Source organism: Pygoscelis adeliae, unplaced genomic scaffold (genome assembly GCF_000699105.1).
Source record: "Pygoscelis adeliae isolate BGI_AS28 unplaced genomic scaffold, ASM69910v1 Scaffold38, whole genome shotgun sequence".
Taxonomy (NCBI): domain Eukaryota; kingdom Metazoa; phylum Chordata; class Aves; order Sphenisciformes; family Spheniscidae; genus Pygoscelis; species Pygoscelis adeliae.
The window spans coordinates 22,228,733-22,234,910 of NW_008825614.1; the positions used below are offsets into that span (position 1 = coordinate 22,228,733).

Below are 6,178 nucleotides of genomic sequence, written 5' to 3' on the forward strand. Positions count from 1 at the left end.
CGGTGCTTTGAGGCTTTGACCTCTGTTCGCAAACTGTGATAGCTACGTATGATTCAACACCGTAAGTAAGAAATTTTGATAGTTTTACAGGAGTGTGTCGAGGTTACTGTATGTCTAATTTCTGTTATGGTTTGCTGAACAGAGATGATTGAGCTTTGTGGACTTGCGTGCATTGTTAGAGATGAAATTGTTAAAGAATGTTCTCACACTGAGTATCCTTGGGTGTGAATTGTCCTTTCATACTTGAGGAATCTCTTTGCATCCACCGGGACAAACTCTAGGGAACTTTGTTGCAAGAGAATGCATGTTTTGGGATATTCCTGCACTTTGATGTTCAAGAAGGATGAATGCAAAGGTATTTCTGAAATGGTGTTGTGGACACAAAGGATATTATTGTGATGCTTTTGTTTGAAACATAGTCACTGCCTTTTTCTTTCCATCTTTATGTTGCCTCCTGTCCTCCTCAGAAAAAAAAAAACCCAAACACATTTGGTGTTTGCCCATTAAGGCAGTGGAGAATGACAAACCCCAAGCCAGCCTCAAGCGCACCAACTTTGGAAAATCAAGAGGTGCAGTCGTGTCTCCTTAGAGAGATCCTTATTTTGCTGGTTAAATCCCATTTCTGTGCCACAAGCCGATATCTCTGCATGAGGCTGCACTGGACCACGTGGCCATGGTGGGGTACTTTGGGGGAGTTAAGTGAATCCAGTCCCAGCCCCACATAACTTCTAAATAAATGCAACACTCACGTATTGGGCAGGTCGTGCATCTATTGATTCGGTAGATCCTGTATACCTTTCTGCCTAATATGAATTTACCTCTGAATAACTTACTCAACTTATGCAGCTAATAACTTATTCAATTTAAGCTGTCAATATTGTTCAGCCTTCTGCTTCCTAAGAATGTGTGCACTTTCTTTTTACCTGCTTTTTCCCTATCATCTGCACCATAACACCATTCATTCTGCTTTGCTCTCCAAGATCCATATTCATCCTGTAAGGAGGACTGCATTCCACATGCATTATTTCAAATGTAGCTTAAACATTTCTCCTCAGGAGGAAAACATTTAGGACCAATAGTATTTTATTTAACATTTCTTTTGAAACAAATATAATGAAAATGAAACGGATTTTTGGACTGTGTCGTACCTCTCCCCAGCTGTATTTGAATAAGCAGATGGTGCTTTTAAATCATTTTCACTGGGTTTTGTTTTTCTGTTTGTTGACCCACACAAACATATTTCTTGTGAAAGGACTCATCTTGCACATTAAAACTTCCCTGATTTCATTAGAAGCTGTGGGTATACAGAGAAGGGACTTGATGAGCTCATAGTCACCCTTACAAATTTTTTCTAATATGTTTTCAAAACCAATAAGTAACCAAGAAGGTTAAAAGGAAACATTATTTCTAACTGTCAAACACAGCTAATAAACTAAATTTATTGCCAAATTGATGTATAGCATTTGTTCTCCTTTGCTCTTTGGGGACCAGAATGAAGAACAGAGCTGTGCAAGATATGTCTTATGCAAGTAGATTGGTCTTCCTGGGATTTTTACGTTTCTGCATATCTAGCATCAGAAACATGTAGCTCTTGAGCAGCACAGAAGAGGTCACAGATCATTGCTAGAACATCATATCTTCTGGGCCACATCGATTAGCACACAATTTTGGAGAAGCTCATGATGCTGGTACCAGTAATGGGCCTTTTTTTTTAAGAGACATTGAATTTTCCCTTTTTGCAAGAACAAATATAAAACCTTTTTCATTGCTAAAGAAATGAGGAAATAAATCCTCTTCCCGTCTTGTGTCCTGAAAAACAGATACAAAATTGTGCCCATAACAGATATCTTCTTAATGTTCCAATGGCTCTTTCCCACTTGTGTGTTTTCCACATCTTCAGAATCTCTTCAGAGGTTCAGGTTAATGAGACATTGTTCTCTGTCATGAACATCCCTTGAGGCATTTTTCAGCATTCACAGTTTCTACCTAGAAAGATAACAGCCATGTCAAAAGTTCGGCTGGCTGTTCATTTTATTTAAATGTACTTCTTTTGCTATTGCTTGCAGATTAAAAATAGAGAAGTCTGCAAGGGAGATGTCTCGCCAAAACCCTACATTTTGGATAAAGATCTTTATTGCTTGGAAATGTCAAAATCTGGTAGGACACAGCAGCCTTGACACAAGTGTTATTTCTTAAAATATTGCTTTGAACTGTTATATAAAACCTATTTTAACTTGAACTGTATTGGCAGTGAATAATAGATACCATAACAACTTTATATATAGCACTGTAAAATGTGCCATCAGAAATACATGAGCTGAACTGTAATGTGCATTGTCAGTGCTCAGTGCTGGCACAGGCTCTGTCATAGCAAATATATATAATTTAGCATCCATGCCTTTCATTGGCACCTGTGGTCATGTGAAAAATGGAAGGAGATAAAACTTCGAGGAGAAACGGATAACCATTGAATGGAGAACTTCAGAATTTCATCTGGTGACTGGAAAGACCTATAAAAAAAAGATGCTAAATGCCATATTGATTCAGAAAGCCTCCAGTGATCCTCCCCATGCAGCTAGCTTCTCCAGAGGTGATGAAAAAGGAAGATGAGATGAACCCCTCCCAGACCCCACCACCGTTTCCTTGGAGTCACCACCAGGTCATCCCACCTTCTCCACAACCCTCTTTCCTTTCTTATAGCAGTCTCCTGTCCCACTCCTGTGCTTCCTGGGCTGCTAACACAGCAGCGGACATTCTCCTACCATGAAGAGTGGGGAATAGCTGAGACACAAGTATACCAGGGAAAGGGCAGATTTGGAAAGCAGGGCTTGCTCCTGGTATTGGGAATGGTTGTCCCTGAAATAGCAAGGTTCACTTCATCAATCCTGACTTCCCTACGCTCCTTTTTCTCTCCGCCCCCACAGGAGGAGCAACAGCAATAAGAGCTCAGCCCATGGAGGTAGGCAGCTGCCCATTTTGTCAGCTACCAAACCTGACACTACCAGGACCAACCACATCACCTCTCAGCCCTGAAAACCAGCAGATGCCAGTCAGTTTATACAGATAATTGCAGTTACCAAATTACTTAGCAGTCTGGAAGTTAGTCATTCAGATCAAATAAATACAAGGTAAGTCTAGCTGAAACACAGTTTAATGATTAATCGCTACTGGATGGACAGACATTTCAAACTAGAGACCATCAGTTGCAGATGCCTGTGCAGCCATGGAGAGTGGCCCAGTGGAAGGGTGCTAGGAAAGCATTTGGAGAAATTAGTTCAAGTGTCAACTCTGCCATCAACTCCTTATGTGCCCTGGGTACTGGTCATACTGATCTTAAGTCACTTACCTATAAAACAAGGCTGAAAGCTTCATCCTACATCTCAGAGGGAATTGGGAGGATAAGTTGTTTAGCATGTGCCTTCCTCATTTCGGTCAGAAGACACAGTAAATAGCAAGAAGGACACCCCCACCTCCTGCTCCCTGGGGTATTTCCACAGGTTTCCATTTCTTTCTTTTTGTATTTATGCATAACTCAGGCATTATCTTGGCTGATGTGAGCAGGTGGACCATTTTCTCCAGTAATATATGGTCATCAGAGCATGAGAGCCAATGCTGTCTGGTGACGCTTTGCTAACTTTTGGCAAGTGAATATATGGCGAGAATACCTCCATCCAGTTTCTAATCATCAATTGAGGATATCCTGAAGAAAGCAAAACATGCCAACAGAACTTCATTTTAGTCGATGCTTCTCCTGGCAAAAGAGAAGGAGAGTTGGATAGGGTGTGGCAACAGGTGTGAGGGAAATGCTTTTGTTTTTAGGAAAGGTTGTTCCCTCTGGGTCGGTGTTGAGAAATGTTGATGTTCATTCCCTATCTGTTTTGAAGAGAAGTGATAGATGCCAGCCTCCACCCCTGTCAGTCAAGCATTTGTAAGCAGACAGAAAATGAAATACAATAAAATAAAACAAAAAAAAAAGCCCCACAGAGTCTGTCAGTGTGTTTGTTAGTTCAGACATGTTCTTTGTTCAGTCATTACTATGTATCATTTCTTGCTGAGAGGTATTTTCAGTAAAATCTCTCACTGATGCTAGCAGTTTAGAAGGTTTCATGCAAGCTATTTTATATCTTTCATCAGTTTCAATAGTCCAGGGTTTTGACTTATGAGGGCTCTGCCTGCCTCTTCACAGAGACTGTTTGACTCAGAGTAATGTTTAAATAATGCGATATCATGACAAGCACAATAAGTGAAGGATCTGGTGCCATGTGAGTGTTGAACACCACTCCTTTCATGGCAGCGTGGTGGAGCCTAATTATCATGAGCAGCAGAGCTGCCTGTGAGGTAGACATGACCATCCCTGGGACTCGATATTGAGTTGTTCCCTAAAGAATCCGCTCGAGTATTTTGGCCAGTCTAATTTAAAATGACCTGAGCTGTAGGACTGCCACCATTTATTTCGGGAGACTATTTCACGGTCCAGCAGGCTTCAGTGTTGATGAAATGCTTCCCTCTGTTCTCGCTAAAGATCCCTTTCTCATTCTCAGTTCTTTATACCTAGTGAAACTCTACTGGACCCTACAAATAATTCTTCTTTCCCTTTGGCTTTTAAACTGCTTAAATGCTAACAGTTATCCTCTTCTTCACAAGTCAGTCTCCCTTGCTTTTCAGTCACTTCAGTGCTCTATTCTCAATTATTTCCCATTTGTTAGTTCCTTTTTCCTACAGCAGCAGAAAGTATATAGGATCTTGGTGGTGTACCAAAGCTGAACAGAAGAAACGTGTCAAAAGCCCCATGGATCCAGTTCAGAGGTTACAAGTGCTGATGGAAAATTTCTAGATAATTTCTACACTAGTAAATTAAACAGTACCAAGGACACTAAAACTGACTCATTACACTTCTAAATTGTTAGAGCATACCCTGGCACAGTTTTGACCCAGATTAGCCAGTGCTTGCCCAAATATTGACATGGTTTGAGAGTTAACAAGTTCTCCATAAGCAGTTTCGATGCAGCCACCCTTTTCAGAGGGTAAGGGGACTTAATGATGTGAATGCAATGAAGTGCATACCTGCAGTTTCAGTGCCTGAGAACAGGCATCTTCCATGTCCTTGTACAGCTGCAGCCCTATTGATGTGATGATTTGATCACAAAAATTTTCTTTAGTCTTCACTGACATTTAGGGAAGAGGAGGAGTAAGGTGAATTAAGGGTAAATTCTGTGGGAAACTGTACAAGCCTGAGGGCAAAATAAGGGATATGTGAAAATAACAGCTGGCCTCTTTGAAAATACGGAGAAGCCTTAGCAAGTATTAAGAACAAAAAGCAGCCTATCCCAGCAGACTCATGCAGTGAGTGTTTTCATTGCATATTGATTTACCCATGCCTCCCCTTTCTGTCCCCTTGTGGCCTCCACAACTTATGCATTGCTCCAAACCGCAATTACTTGCCTTCACGTCAAAACCCTTCATAGGCAATCTCCTCATCCTTAACATGTTGCCTTCAAACTGGCAGTGTCACGCCAGTCAGCACTGAAAAGTTTTATTAATGGGAGTTTGAGAGGCTCTCCCCTGAATGGCCCAGTGCTGTTTTAGCGTTTTCAGTGTCATTTTGACTCGCTCCCTGTTTCACTCCAGATGATGCTCTCTCAACCATTGTCATTAAACACGTGCTAGCTAACTAGCACGTGTTAACTAGCTAGGGACCGGTACTGTTTAATATCTTCATCAATGACATAGACAGCAGGATCGAGTGCACCCTCAGCAAGTTTGCAGATGACACCAAGCTGAGTGGTGTGGTCGACACGCCAGAGGGATGGGATGCCATCCAGAGGGACCTGGACAAGCTCAAGAGGTGGGTCCATGTGAACCTCCTGAGGTTTAACAAGGCCAAGGGCAAGGTCCTGGCACCTGAGTCGGGGCAACCCCCGGTATCACTACAGGCTGGGGGATGAAGGGATGGAGAGCAGCCCTGCCGAGAAGGACTTGGGGGTACTGGTGGATGAAAAGCTGGACATGAGCCAGCAATGTGCGCTTGCAGCCCAGATGGCCAATCGTATCCTGGGCTGCATCCAAAGCAGCGTGGCCAGCAGGTCGAGGGAGGTGATTCTGCCCCTCGAATCTGCTCTGCTGAGACCCCCCCTGGAGTACTGTGTCCAGCTCTGGAGCCCTCAGCACAGGAAAGACA

The 6,178-nt window shown here is 42.5% G+C and overlaps 1 protein-coding gene across 3 annotated transcripts in view; it reads left to right on the top strand.

Moving 5' to 3' along the window:
• The window catches only part of TSNARE1 (t-SNARE domain containing 1), a 530,032-nt gene that overhangs the window by 271,091 nt on the left and 252,763 nt on the right, over window positions 1-6,178 (top strand). The gene's annotated exons all lie outside the window — the stretch shown is intronic.